Source organism: Zootermopsis nevadensis, unplaced genomic scaffold (genome assembly GCF_977971745.1).
Source record: "Zootermopsis nevadensis isolate Lab colony 2312 unplaced genomic scaffold, Znev_1.0 Znev_ptg000112l, whole genome shotgun sequence".
In the NCBI taxonomy this organism is placed as follows: Eukaryota; Metazoa; Arthropoda; class Insecta; order Blattodea; family Termopsidae; genus Zootermopsis; species Zootermopsis nevadensis.
The window spans coordinates 553-17,396 of record NW_028259243.1 but is presented as its reverse complement, the minus strand read 5'-3'; the positions used below and the strand labels follow the sequence as shown (position 1 = coordinate 17,396).

Here is a 16,844-nt window from a genome sequence, read left to right as displayed (position 1 = left end):
AAATACCTCCTAGGTATATAATCTGTATCATTCCAGCTACACCTTCCGGTACAACCACTCTGTTACGACTTATCTCGCCTCTTAAACAACGAGAGCGACGGGCGATGTGTACATACTTTAGAACCAAAATCACAAAAACAATCTTCAAATAATTACAATCAAATCCAATTTCATGAAAGAAATTTCAACAAACAATCCAAAATTAATAACAATGTAATCCACCACCAACTTAAATAAAAGCTGCACCTTGACCTGAAATAAACCAAAATAAAGGAAAGAAAAAATTATAACCCTAAAAAGATTCTCATTATAACGGCGGTATACAAACAAAAAAAATAAGCAAGGTCCAACGCGGATTATCGATAATAGGGCAGATTCCTCTGAACGGAATAAAATACCGCCAAATTCTTTAAGTTTCAAGAACATAACTAATACTACTCAGGCCACAAAATTAACATCAAAAATAATAGGGTATCTAATCCTAGTCTAAAAAAAGATTTCATAGCCTACAAAACAACAAGGGGGAAAAACAAGAAATTGAAATTTCACCAAAAATCAAAAGAAATTAAACCCAAAAATTAAATAAAACTATCAACCAAAAAATATTTGCTTGAGCTCCATGTATAACCGCGGCTGCTGGCACAAATTTAACCAACTCTAAAAAATATAACTAAATCTGAGTCACCTCAATATATAAAAATAAATAATGCGAATAAAAAAACAAACAACATTAAGAAAAAACAAATCACGCAAAAACTTACATATAAAAAAAATTAAGAACAAACATAAAAGCAAGAATAAAACTACTCTCTATAAACAACAACAACAAGAAAGGTACGACAAAAAAAAGTACAAACAACAAAAACCAAGTAACAAGCAAGAGTACCCCCCACCCACAAACCAACCAAAAAATCTTTTTCTTGCCCAACTCTAATAGATCAAAACTTTTCAAAGACCAACCATGAAAATAAAACTACTCTATAAACAACAACAACAAGAAAGGTACGACAAAAAAAAGTACAAACAACAAAAACCAAGTAACAAGCAAGAGTACTCCCTTTTTTAGATCTCATTTTTTTTAGATTTACAAAATGAGATCTAAAAACTATATAAATGTTTATCTTAATAGAATTAATACATCAATAAGATAAATAATTTAAAATAAGTAATTATTTAATATGACTTATATTTAATATAAGATTCAATTTATCTTATTAAATATATTATATATATAGAATCTAAAATTTTCTTTTTAGGTATTTGTATTCAATATAATTAATTTTATTATAATAATACTTATTTAAAATAAATCCTATCTTTAGTAACTTAAATCAATTCTATTCAAATAATTAATTTTATTAATATAGGTTATTATTATATAAAAAAACACACCTTAAAGAAAACTAACAAACAGAGAACAAAATAAAAATCACTAAAACCAAAACAAACCCCAAAAACAAAAACCAAACCGCCCCAAAAAAAATAACATAAAATACAAAAAAAAAACACAAAACAAAACAAAACAAAACAAAACAAAACAAAACAAAACAAAACAAAATGGAGTGCCTGAAAAAGGATTACTATGATAGGGTAAATAATGTATAAAAATACCTCCATTACGTTAAATAGAGTCAAACCATTCCCTGAAATATCAAAAATTCCCGTGCACCATACACTAAAACGTAAAAATTAGAAAAGTAAGCTAATAAAGCTAATGGGTTCATACCCCATAAATAGAGTAAATACTCTCTCTTCTAATGCCCAACAACTCAACAAAAATCCTCTTATTAACAACGTTAACAAGAGGTATTTTAATCTCAATTTCCTCTAATTCATGATTTGGAGCATGAATGGGGTTAGAGATTAATTTACTATCATTTATTCCAATAATGATAGAAAAAAAAAATATCTACACCACAGAAGCCTCACTAAAATACTTTATTGTACAAGCAGGGGCTTCATCAATACTATTATTCATAGTAATAATAAGAGCAATAGAAGAAAGAATATTAATTAACTCGGACAACTTATATACACAAATATTAATAAACACACCCCTATTACTAAAAGGGGGGGTCGCCCCAATACATTGGTGATTCCCTGGAGTAATGGAGGGGTTAAACTGAAATAATTGCTTAATTCTAATAACTCTACAAAAATCCGCACCCCTATCCTTAATCTCATACCAAATTAACAATGATATATTCCTAGAAATAATCATTGTAACATCAGTAATAATTGGAGCTATCGGGGGATTAAATCAAACATCACTACGAAAAATCATAACATACTCATCAATTAACCACACAGGTTGAATAATATCGGCAATAATTACAGGAAATGATATATGAGTAACATATTTCACAATCTACTCAATACTAACATTAACAGTAGTGTCGATTGTAAAAACCACCAAATTATCTTTCGTTAACCAAATAGCAATAACAGAAAAGAAGAACAAACTAACAAAATTCCTTGTATTCACAAGAATTTTATCATTAGGAGGTTTGCCGCCATTCTTGGGATTTATACCAAAATGAATAGTCATTCAAGCTATAATAACCAACGAAATAAAAACAACAGCCACAATAATGGTTTTAATATCAGTAGTAACGTTATATTACTACATACGAATGACATACTCAAGTTTAATAATACTACACCTAGAAACAAAATGATTAATTGCCCAACCTATTAATAAAACACCTAAACACATTATTTTATTAACATCAATCTCAATTACGGGGTTAATAATATCAGAAATAATCATGAACTTAGATTAAAGGCTTTAAGTTAAACAAACTAATATCCTTCAAAGCTATAAATAAAGAAAATCTTTAAGCCTTAGTAGCAAAACTACCCCTATAGAATTGCATTCTATAATCACCTAATGAATATAAAGCTATAGTAGAAGGGAAAATCCCATAAATAGATTTACAATCTATCACCTAAAATCAGACATTCCACTAATAATTAAACGATGGTTATTCTCAACAAACCATAAAGATATTGGAACATTATACTTCATCTTCGGGGCATGATCCGGAATATTAGGAACATCATTAAGAATATTAATCCGAGCAGAACTTGGTCAACCAGGATCCTTAATTGGAGACGACCAAATTTACAATGTAATCGTAACCGCACATGCATTTATCATAATCTTTTTCATGGTTATACCAATTCTAATTGTGGGGTTTTGGAAATTGATTAGTACCACTCATACTTGGGGCCCCTGATATAGCATTTCCACGAATGAATAACATAAGATTTTGACTACTCCCACCCTCACTTACACTCCTCCTAACCAGAAGTATAGTAGAAAGAGGAGCTGGAACAGGGTGAACAGTGTATCCCCCGTTAGCTAGAGGAATCGCCCATGCGGGAGCATCAGTAGATTTAACAATTTTCTCCTTACACCTAGCAGGTGTATCGTCAATTTTAGGAGCAGTAAACTTTATCTCAACAGCAATTAATATAAAACCATCAAGTATGAAATCTGAACAAATACCCCTATTTGTATGAGCAGTAATTATTACCGCCACCTTATTATTACTATCACTACCAGTACTAGCAGGGGCTATCACAATATTATTAACTGATCGAAATTTGAACACCTCCTTCTTTGACCCAGCGGGAGGTGGAGACCCAATTCTTTACCAACACTTATTTTGATTTTTCGGACATCCAGAAGTATATATTCTAATTCTCCCAGGATTTGGGATAATTTCCCACATCATTTCCCATGAAAGAGGAAAAAAAGAAGCTTTTGGAAACCTAGGAATAATCTTTGCCATACTAGCAATTGGGTTATTAGGATTTGTAGTATGAGCACATCATATATTTACAGTAGGAATAGATGTCGATACACGAGCATATTTTACATCAGCTACAATAATTATTGCAGTACCAACTGGAATTAAAATCTTCAGATGATTAGCAACAATCCAAGGATCAAAATTATCATATAGACCCACATGCTTATGATCAATAGGATTTGTTTTCCTATTTACAATAGGGGGGCTAACGGGGGTAGTCCTAGCAAATTCATCAATCGATATTGTACTACATGACACATATTATGTAGTAGCTCACTTCCACTACGTTCTATCAATAGGAGCCGTATTCGCTATCATAGCCGGATTTATCCACTGATACCCATTATTTACAGGACTAACAATAAATCCAAAATGATTGAAAACTCAATTCACAATTATATTCCTGGGAGTAAATATAACGTTCTTCCCGCAACACTTCCTAGGACTAGCTGGAATACCACGACGATATTCAGATTATCCAGATGCATACACTACATGAAATATTATCTCATCAATGGGGTCAACCATCTCATTTATTGGAGTGATAATGTTTATTTACATTTTATGAGAAAGAATAAGAACTAAACGACAAGTGTTAAGATCAACACATACAAGAAACTCAATTGAATGAATCCAAGATCTGCCCCCATCAGAACACAGATATTCAGAACTACCAACAATTATCAATTAATAAAATCTAATATGGCAGAGAAGTGCAGTGGATTTAAGCTCCACAAATAAAGTACTAAAAACTTTTATTAGAAAATGACAACATGATCATGCATGAATTTACAAGATAGAGCATCACCAATCATAGAACAACTAATCTTCTTCCATGATCATACCATAATAATCATCACAATAATTCTAGCAATAGTATTATACTTCATAGCATCAACAATTATTAACGAACTCGTAGACCGATATATACTAGAAGGTCAAACAATAGAACTAATATGAACAATTGTGCCAGCAGTAATTCTTCTATTCATCACCACTCCATCTTTACGATTATTATACCTTATAGACGAAATCCACAACCCAATTATAACAATTAAAACTATTGGACACCAATGATACTGAAGTTATGAATACTCAGACTTCGTCAACGTTGAATTCGACTCATATATAACACCATATGAGGGAGACAATAAAAGAATATTCCGACTACTAGAAACAGATAACCACGTAACTTTACCAATACACTCATTCATCCGAATTATCGTAACAGCTGCTGATGTACTTCACTCGTGAACAATCCCTAGATTGGGGATCAAAGCCGATGCAACACCAGGCCGATTAAATCAATCAAGATTTATAATCAACCGCCCTGGACTACTTTATGGTCAATGCTCAGAAATCTGCGGAGCAAACCACAGATTCATACCCATCGTAATTGAAAGAGTATCAACAGAGAATTTTATTGAATGAATTAAAAAACTAAGCGAATCAATAGGTGACTGAAAGCAAGTAATGGTCTCTTAAACCAAATAATAGTAAATTAGCAATTACTCCTATTGGGGGGATTAGTTAAAAATAACATTAGATCGTCAAACTAAAATAACCAAATAAATGGTATCCCCCTCATCCCACAAATAATACCCCTTAGATGATTAATTTTATTCATCTCGTTTTCAACAATTTTCGTATTATTCAACACAATAAACTACTTCTCATTTACCCAAACAAATAAAAAGATACAAAAAAAAATTAAATTAACAAAAAAAACAAACTGAAAATGATAAGAAACTTATTCTCAGTATTTGACCCATCAACAAACATATTTAACACATCAATAAATTGATTAAGAACTATATTAGGATTATTAATCATCCCCACAATAATATGAATAATTCCATCTCGAAACAACGCAGCATGAAATAAAACAATAAAAAAAATACACGAAGAGCTTAAAACACTCCTAGGAACAAAAAAAATCAACAACGGAAGAACACTTATATTCACGTCATTATTCTCAATAATCCTAATAAACAATACTTTAGGCTTATTCCCATACATCTTTACTAGAACCAGACACCTAACATTAACATTAACAATAGCCTTACCATTATGAACAAGATTTATAATATTCGGATGAATCAACAACACTAAACACATATTAACCCACCTTGTACCACAAGGAACACCACCGATCCTAATACCATTTATAGTGTGCATTGAAACAATCAGAAACATTATTCGCCCAGGAACATTAGCTATCCGATTAACAGCAAATATAATTGCAGGTCACCTATTAATAACACTACTAGGAGAAAATGGATCATCAATAGCATACTCAATAATCAGCATCCTAATTATTACACAGATTGCTCTACTAACATTAGAGACAGCAGTAGCAATCATTCAATCATATGTATTCGCAGTACTAAGAACATTATATTCTAGAGAAATCAATTAAAATGACAAACCACATAAATCACACATTCCACATAGTAAACCAAAGACCATGACCTCTTATTGGAGCAATGGGAGCCATAATCACATTAACTGGAACAATTAAATGATTCCACCAATATGAACAAACACTAATAAGAATTGGAATAATCACAATAATCATAACAACCATCCAATGATGACGAGATATTACACGAGAGGGCACATACCAAGGATTACATACAAGAAAAGTAACTAAAGGGTTACGATGAGGTATAATCCTATTCATTACATCAGAAGTATTCTTCTTCGTCTCCTTCTTTTGAGCATTTTTCCACAGAAGATTATCACCAACAAACGAACTCGGATCAATGTGACCACCAACTGGAATTCAAGTATTTAATCCCCTACAAATTCCACTTCTAAATACCGCAATCCTCCTATCATCAGGGGTAACTATCACTTGAGCACATCATAGAATCTTAGAAAACAATTATAACCAGGGGTTACAAGGACTATTTATAACTGTAATCCTAGGATTATATTTCACAGCACTACAAGCATACGAATATATAGAATCACCATTCACTATTGCCGACTCGGTTTATGGAGCCACGTTCTTTGTAGCAACAGGATTCCATGGTCTCCATGTAATCATTGGAACAACCTTCCTAATCACATGTTTAATACGACACCTAACACTTCATTTCTCATCAAACCACCATATAGGATTTGAAGCAGCCGCATGATATTGACATTTTGTAGATGTAGTATGACTATTCTTATATATCTCAATTTACTGATGAGGAAGATAACCAAATAAATTTATCTAATATAAAAAGTATACTTGACTTCCAATCAAGAAGTTCAAAAAATGAGATAAATAATAAAAATAGTAACAACAATAATAACAACAATCATAATACTATCAACAATTATCATAATAATTGCGACAGCAATATCAAAAAAAAACATTGAAGACCGAGAAAAAAGATCACCATTTGAGTGCGGGTTTGACCCCATGGGATCTGCACGACTCCCGTTTTCCTTACGATTTTTCCTAATCGCAATTATATTTCTAGTATTCGACGTAGAAATTGCACTCCTATTACCAATAACAATCGTGATAACAAGATCAAACATAATATCATGAGCCACAATCAGAACATTATTTATTGTAATCCTAATCATCGGGTTATATCACGAATGAAATCAAGGATCCTTAGAGTGAGCAGAATAAGGGATTGTAGTTAATAATAACATTTGGTTTGCAATCAAAAAGTACTAATATAGTCTATCTCAAAGTAAGAAGCGATTAACGCAATCAATTTCGACCTGATCTTAGATAAATTTTATCCTTACTTAAAATTAACTGAAACCAAATAGAGGTATATTACTGTTAATAATAAAAATGAATAACCAAATTCCAGTTAAAGAAATGAATAGATTAAGTGAAAGCTGCTAACTTATCACTATAGCGGTTAAAATCCGTTTACATTTCTATTTATATAGTTTAAAAAAAACATTACACTTTCACTGTAAAAATAAATAAATATTTTATAAATACTTAAAGATAAAAATATCTCAATAACATCTTCAATGTTATGCTCTAAATAAGCTATTCAAGTACATAAATATAAAAAAAACTAACAAATTAATCCAAACAACAATAAAAAATATATAAACCCTAAGACTACCATACTGCAACCATTGATTGCCCTTAGCCAAAAAAGAAAAAAACCAAAAAAGACCCTGACCACCAAAAAACTCTCTCCAACCGGAATCAAAAGACTTAATAATAACATATCCATAATTCAAAGGAAACAAAGAAACACCATAAACAAAAACATAAGGTATAAACCACATAGACCCAAAAAAAAAAGAAGACTTATATAAAAATATAGAAAAAAGAAACTCACCTAAATCAACCTTAGATAATTCATAACCTAACCAACCACCCAAAATTCTAACTAACAAAACTGAAGTCCTCAAATAAAAAGGCAAGCAAATAACAAAAGGGGTAGGAAAAATTAATCATCTCAACATTCTACCACCAAAAATAACAACAACAAGTAAACCCAACATACCAGTACATATATTATTACCAGCATCCTCAAAAGAACAAAAAGAAGACAAATTAAAATCACCGAACAAAACATAATAAAATAAACGGAAAGAATAACAAACAGTTAAACCAGTAGACAAAAAAAACAATAGCAAACCAAAAAAATTAAAATAACCTAATAAAACCATCTCCAAAATAAGATCCCTAGAATAAAAACCAGCCAAAAACGGCATACCACACAAAGCAAAACTAGAAACAACCAAACAAGAAGAAGTAAAAGGCATAAAAAAAGAAACACCACCCATAAAACGAATATCTTGAGAATCACCCATAACATGAATAACCACCCCCGCACACATAAACAAAAGAGCCTTAAACAAAGCATGAGTTAACAGATGAAAAAAGGCCAATTCAGGAAAACCAAAAGAAACAATACCAACTATTAACCCCAATTGACTAAGAGTAGAGAGAGCAATAACCCTCCTCAAATCAAACTCAAAATTAGCCCCCAAACCAGATATAAACATAGTTAAACCCGAAACCAACAACAAAAATCTATTAAGAGAATCACCAAAAGAACATCTAAAACGAATAAGCAAATAAACACCAGCAGTAACTAAAGTAGAAGAATGAACTAAAGCAGAAACAGGAGTAGGAGCTGCCATAGCAGCTGGCAATCAAGAAGAAAAAGGAATCTGAGCTCTCCTAGTTATAGCAGCCAAAACAACAAGAAAGGAAATAAAATTCATTTCCATTCTACCCCTTATAAAAAACAAATAATACACATAATTCCAACTACCAAAATTAAACATCCAAGCAATAGATATTAAAAGAGCAACATCACCAACACGATTAGACAAAGCAGTCAACATACCAGCACCATAAGATTTAAAATTCTGATAATAAATAACCAAACAATAAGAAACTAACCCCAAACCATCTCAACCTAATAAAATTCTGATTAAATTAGGTCTTAAAATCAAAAACATCATAGAAACAACAAACAACAAAACCAAATAAATAAAACGATAAATATTCAAATCCCCATGTATATAATCATCTCTATAAAGAACAACTAAAGAAGAAATAAAAAAAACAAAACCCAAGAAAAATAAGGATATTCAATCAAAAAGAAGAGTCATAACCACAGAACTAGAATTCAAGGTAATAATATCCCACTCAATAAAATAAACTAAGTCCTTAACAACAAAAACAAAACCAACAAAAAAAGACAAAATACCAAAAAATAAAAGGAAAAAAAAACTAACAAAACAAATTGAAATAAAATTCACGACCCAAGGCAAAAAATGCATCATTGACACCACAAACCAATATTTTAATTAAACTACTTAAATTTTTATAACCAAAAAGAAACGACATCTCTAAACAAAATAAACAAATTTAATGGAAACCAGTGCAAAAAAACCAATAAAAATTCACGAACATAAAACATTGAACATGAATAAATACCCGAATAAAAACTACCATGCTGACTATAAGAATATATATATAAAGTATAAGCAGCACCAAAAAAAGACAAACCCCCCAACATCAATATATAGTCAACCAAGACCAAGAAATCAAACTTCTAAATAAAACAACCTCACCTAACAAATTCAAAGAAGGAGGAGCTGCTATATTACAAGATCTCAATAAAAACCACCATATAGACATTCTGGGTATCAAACACATTAAACCCCTATTAACCAATAAACTACGACTACCCGTCCGCTCATAAACAATATTAACAAGACAAAACAAACCAGAAGAACATAAACCATGAGCAATCATCAAAACATAAGAACCACAAAACCCCCAATAATTGACAGTCATAATACCACAAACAACAATACCCATATGAGCAACAGAAGAATAAGCAACTAATGACTTCAAATCAGTCTGACGCAAACAAACCAATCTAACCAAAAACCCACCTAACAAACTAATAGAAATCCAGAAAAAATTCAAATTAAAAGAAAAATTAACTAAAAAAACCATAACACGAATTAAACCATAACCACCCAACTTCAACAAAACACCAGCCAAAATCATTGAACCAGAAATAGGTGCTTCAACATGAGCCTTAGGTAACCACAAATGAACTAAAAATAAAGGAATCCTAACCAAAAAAGCAAAGACTATGCAAAAATAAAAAAAACTCTCGACAAACAAGGATCAAACAAAAAAAAAAAACACAGCAAACCAGAAGAATTATAAATCCCAATAACACCAATCAACAAAGGCAAGGAAGCAAATAAAGTATATAAAATCAAATAAATACCAGCCTGAAGACGCTCAGGCTGATAACCCCAACCCAAAATTAAAAACAAAGTAGGAACAAGTCTACCCTCAAAAAACAAGTAAAAAGAAAACAAATCAACACTACCAAACGAACAAAATAATATAATCATCAAAAACAAAATCATAAACAAAAAAAATTCAGAAAAATAAGAAGAACGAAAAACTGACTCTCTAGCTAACAACATCAATGAACAAATCCAAAATCTAAGAAAAATTAAACCATAAGAAATATAATCACAACCTAAAAAATAACTAAGATTACCCCAACAAAAAAAATAAGGAAAAACAAAAAAAAAAGACAAACACAAGAAAAACAAGAAAGAATTAATCAATCACCAAAAATTTAAAAAACACAAAGGGATCAAAAAAATTAAAGAAAATAAAAACCTTAACATTGAAGCATCCCAAAAGAACGATAATAATCATTCCCATATCTACGAATTATTGAAACAAGAATAGATAAACCCAAAGAACCCTCACAAACAGAAAAAACTAAAAAAACAATAACAAAATAAAACTCATAATTAAAACCACATAAATAATAATACATCAAAACAAACAAAGACAAAACCATAAACTCTAAACTCAATAAAGTAATCAACAAATGCTTACGATCCATACAAAAAACCCACAAACCACAAAGAAAAAAGGTAGAAAAATAAAAAAATATTAACATTAAAAAGTCTTAATAATTTAATAAAAATATTGGTCTTGTAAATCAAAAATGAGAAAAACCTCTTAAGACTTCAGAGAAAAGAAAACCCTATCATTAATTCCCAAAACTAACATTTTTATTAAACTACACTCTGATATTATAAAAACAATAGTAATCTCAAGAACATCAATAAGAATAATATTCACACAAATAAAACACCCTATAGCCATAGGAATAATCACAATAATACAAACCATCTTAACATGCACAATTAGAGGAATAATAAACCAAAAATTCTGATTCCCATATATTTTATTCCTAGTATTCCTAGGAGGAATACTAGTACTATTCATCTACATAACAAGACTAGCATCAAATGAAATAATATTTTTATCAATAAAACTATCAGCAGCAACAGCAATCATGACAGCAATAATATTCATAATAAGAATAGAGGAATCATACACATGAACATATGAACATAAATTAAGAGCAAACGAAAAAACAAACTTAATATTAGAAAAATTCTATAACCTACCTACAGGATCAACAACACTTATATTAGCCCTATATCTACTATTAACACTAATTGTAGTTGCAAAAATCACAAATATTTCAGAAGGACCATTACGAAAATCAAAATAATGAATAAACCCATACGAAAAAACCACCCACTAATCAAAATTATAAACAACGCACTAGTAGATCTACCCACCCCATCAAATATTAGAACATGATGAAACTTTGGATCCTTATTAGGATTATGTTTAGGTATACAAATCATCACAGGACTATTCCTAGCTATACACTACTGCCCCAACACTGAATCAGCATTCTCAAGAGTAGTACACATTTGCCGAGATGTAAATTATGGGTGATTACTACGAACACTACACGCTAACGGAGGATCAATATTCTTCATTTGCATATACATACACATTGGACGAAATATATACTACGGATCATACAACTTCACAGAAACATGAAATATTGGAGTAGTAATCTTCTTCACTACTATAGGAACAGCTTTTATAGGATATGTACTACCATGGGGGCAAATATCATTCTGAGGGGCAACAGTAATCACTAATTTACTATCAGCAATCCCATATGTAGGAACAGAACTAGTACAATGAGTTTGAGGGGGATTCGCCGTAGACAACGCCACTTTAAATCGATTCTTCACATTACACTTCCTAATACCATTTATAATTCTAGCAATAGTAATTATTCACTTAACATTCCTACACCAAACAGGATCAAACAACCCAACAGGAATAAATAGAAATACCGACAAAATCCCATTCCACCCATACTTCACTATCAAAGACACAGTAGGATTCATTTTATTAATTATAATATTATCAATATTATCACTAAAAGAACCTTACCTTCTTGGAGATCCAGACAACTTTATCCCTGCAAACCCACTAGTAACACCAATTCATATTCAACCCGAATGATATTTCCTATTTGCATACGCAATCTTACGATCAATTCCTAATAAATTAGGAGGAGTAATTGCTCTATTTATATCAATCGCAATCTTATTAATCCTACCCCTACAAAAAACCAAATTCCGAGGAACACAGTTCTACCCAATCAACCAAATTATATTCTGGCTAATAACAAACACTGTAATCCTATTAACATGAATTGGAGCCCGACCAGTTGAAGAACCATATATTATAACAGGACAAATACTAACAGTAATATACTTCTCATACTACATCACGAACCCAATAATAACAAAAATGTGAGACAAGACAACAAAATAGTCGGAAAGCTTTATGATAAGCAAATACCTTGAAAGTAAGAGAAAGGAGTTTAAATCCCCTACCGACTTAAAACATACTCAAATTAATACACTAAAACAAAGAGTAAAAAAATAACCTAACACCCAAAACAAAAATTAAATAATTCAAAGAAACAGGCAAAAAACTCCTCCAAGATATATACATCAACCTATCATAACGAAAACGAGGCAAAGTACCACGAACCCAAACAAATAAAAAAGAAACAAAAGAAACCCTTAAAAAGAAAAAAAAAGAATACAAATCACAACCCAAAAACATAACACAAAACAAAACACTCATAAACAAAATTCTAGCATACTCAGCCAAAAAAATTAAAGCAAACCCTCCAGATCTATACTCAACATTAAAACCAGAAACCAACTCAGACTCACCCTCAGCAAAATCAAAAGGAGTTCGATTAGTCTCCGCCAAACAAGAAACAAATCAAACTAAAACCAAAGGCAAAGAAAAAAAACTAACCAAACATAAAACTGAAAATAAAAAAAAGAAACCAAATTATAACCACAAACCAAAAAAACAAAAGACAATAAAATCAAAGCAAGTCTAACCTCATAAGAAATAGATTGAGCAACTGCACGCATACACCCCAACAAAGAATAATTAGAATTAGAAGACCAACCAGCAACCATAAGAGAATAAACACCAAGTCTAGTACAACACAAAAAAAACAATAAACCTAAATCAAAAGAAAAAAAACCACCAAAATAAGGAATAACCAACCAAATAATTAAAGAAAGAAACAAACCAAACACAGGAGCAAAATAATAAGGCAAATAATTAGAAACATAAGGAAAACACTGCTCCCTAACAAACAACTTAACCACATCTCTAAAAGGTTGAAGCAAACCTAAAAACCCCACCCTATTAGGACCCTTACGAATATGAATATAACCTAAAACCCTACGCTCAAGTAAAGTAAGAAAAGCTACACCAACCATAACAAAAATAGACAATAAAAAAAAAACAACAAACAAAAATAAAAAGTCATTAAACACTACTACATATAAAATAAATTTATATTAGAAGATTCTAAATCCACTGCACTTCTCTGCCAAAATAGTAATTAATAATAATCAAACAACATAAAATTATTTATTGAAAGTGGTCCTTTCGTACTAACTCACAAAACAAATTATAGATAGAAACCAACCTGGCTCACGCCGGTCTGAACTCAGATCATGTAGGATTTTAAAGGTCGAACAGACCTAATCAATTAAAGCTTCTACACCAAAAATTCACCCTAATCCAACATCGAGGTCGCAAACCCCCCTGTCAATAAGAACTTTCAAGAAAGATTACGCTGTTATCCCTAAGGTAATTTAATCTTAAAATCAATAATAAAGGATCAAAAAAAATATAAATAAATAAACAAAAAAAAGAAGAGTTAAACAAATCTCCTAGCCGCCCCAGCAAAATAAACAAAACAATATTAAAAAAAACCAACAAAAAAATCATCACAAATATAAAACTCTATAGGGTCTTCTCGTCCCATAAAAAAATTTAGGTATTCTTACCTAAAACCAAAATTCAATACATCAAAAAGAGACAGATTATATCTCGTCAAACCATTCATTCCAGCCCACAATTAAAAGACTAATGATTATGCTACCTTTGCACGGTCAAAATACCGCGGCCCTTCAAAAAAATCAGCGGGCAGGCCATACCTCAAAAAAACACAAGAGAAGTTGTTTTTGATAAACAGGCGGATATAAAAATTGCCGAATTCCTTTTAAAGAAATAAAAAATAAAACACAAAATAAAAAAGAATATACTAATCCTACCATTATTACAAATAAAAAACAATTAAAAAATAAACCCCAGTAAAAAATTAAACAAAACATAAAGAAAAAATAACTAAAAATAAAATTTGAACATACTTAAAAAGATAGTTAACATAAAACCCACCAAAATAAACAAAACAAAACAAATTATAAAAATATGAAACGAAGCTAAACCCCCGAAACATTTGCAAAAAATAAAAATAACCTAAGAAAAAGAAACTTTAAATAAATTACATGAATTAAATTCATTTCCCAAGGAACCAGATACCATCAAATACGAATAGCATATCACCACCAATAAAATATTATTAATGCTTATAAAACAGCAACTAAAATAAATAATTAACTCACTTGAAATCGGGAAATAGAAAATAAATAATAAAATTTAATAAGCCCTGATACACAAGGTACAACAAACAAAATAAACTTTCAAAAAACAAAATAAATAAACCTATACAGTACAAAGTAAACTATAATTAAAAAAATCAAACCAAAAAAATATACAATGACAATAAAATACTTCCATTAAAACAAAATAAAAACCATTAAAAACAATAAACTACATATCAAATCAGACCACACTGAATCGCACAGCAAACTCTCCAATGTAAATGAAAATACCTCCTAGGTATATAATCTGTATCATTCCAGCTACACCTTCCGGTACAACCACTCTGTTACGACTTATCTCGCCTCTTAAACAACGAGAGCGACGGGCGATGTGTACATACTTTAGAACCAAAATCACAAAAACAATCTTCAAATAATTACAATCAAATCCAATTTCATGAAAGAAATTTCAACAAACAATCCAAAATTAATAACAATGTAATCCACCACCAACTTAAATAAAAGCTGCACCTTGACCTGAAATAAACCAAAATAAAGGAAAGAAAAAATTATAACCCTAAAAAGATTCTCATTATAACGGCGGTATACAAACAAAAAAAATAAGCAAGGTCCAACGCGGATTATCGATAATAGGGCAGATTCCTCTGAACGGAATAAAATACCGCCAAATTCTTTAAGTTTCAAGAACATAACTAATACTACTCAGGCCACAAAATTAACATCAAAAATAATAGGGTATCTAATCCTAGTCTAAAAAAAGATTTCATAGCCTACAAAACAACAAGGGGGAAAAACAAGAAATTGAAATTTCACCAAAAATCAAAAGAAATTAAACCCAAAAATTAAATAAAACTATCAACCAAAAAATATTTGCTTGAGCTCCATGTATAACCGCGGCTGCTGGCACAAATTTAACCAACTCTAAAAAATATAACTAAATCTGAGTCACCTCAATATATAAAAATAAATAATGCGAATAAAAAAACAAACAACATTAAGAAAAAACAAATCACGCAAAAACTTACATATAAAAAAATTAAGAACAAACATAAAAGCAAGAATAAAACTACTCTCTATAAACAACAACAACAAGAAAGGTACGACAAAAAAAAAGTACAAACAACAAAAACCAAGTAACAAGCAAGAGTACCCCCCACCCACAAACCAACCAAAAAATCTTTTTCTTGCCCAACTCTAATAGATCAAAACTTTTCAAAGACCAACCATGAAAATAAAACTACTCTATAAACAACAACAACAAGAAAGGTACGACAAAAAAAAGTACAAACAACAAAAACCAAGTAACAAGCAAGAAGTACTCCCTTTTTTAGATCTCATTTTTTTTAGATTTACAAAATGAGATCTAAAAACTATATAAATGTTTATCTTAATAGAATTAATACATCAATAAGATAAATAATTTAAAATAAGTAATTATTTAATATGACTTATATTTAATATAAGATTCAATTTATCTTATTAAATATATTATATATATAGAATCTAAAATTTTCTTTTTAGGTATTTGTATTCAATATAATTAATTTTATTATAATAATACTTATTTAAAATAAATCCTATCTTTAGTAACTTAAATCAATTCTATTCAAATAATTAATTTTATTAATATAGGTTATTATTATATAAAAAAACACACCTTAA

At 30.3% G+C, this 16,844-nt stretch overlaps 1 long non-coding RNA gene across 1 annotated transcript; it reads left to right on the top strand.

Moving 5' to 3' along the window:
• The first annotated feature begins 651 nt into the window (after positions 1-651).
• LOC147870816 (uncharacterized) lies at positions 652-16,332 on the top strand. The gene is made up of 2 exons (XR_015533151.1): positions 652-1,002; positions 16,280-16,332. It is a non-coding gene; the product is annotated as an uncharacterized LOC147870816 (long non-coding RNA).
• Positions 16,333-16,844: the final 512 nt, after the last annotated feature.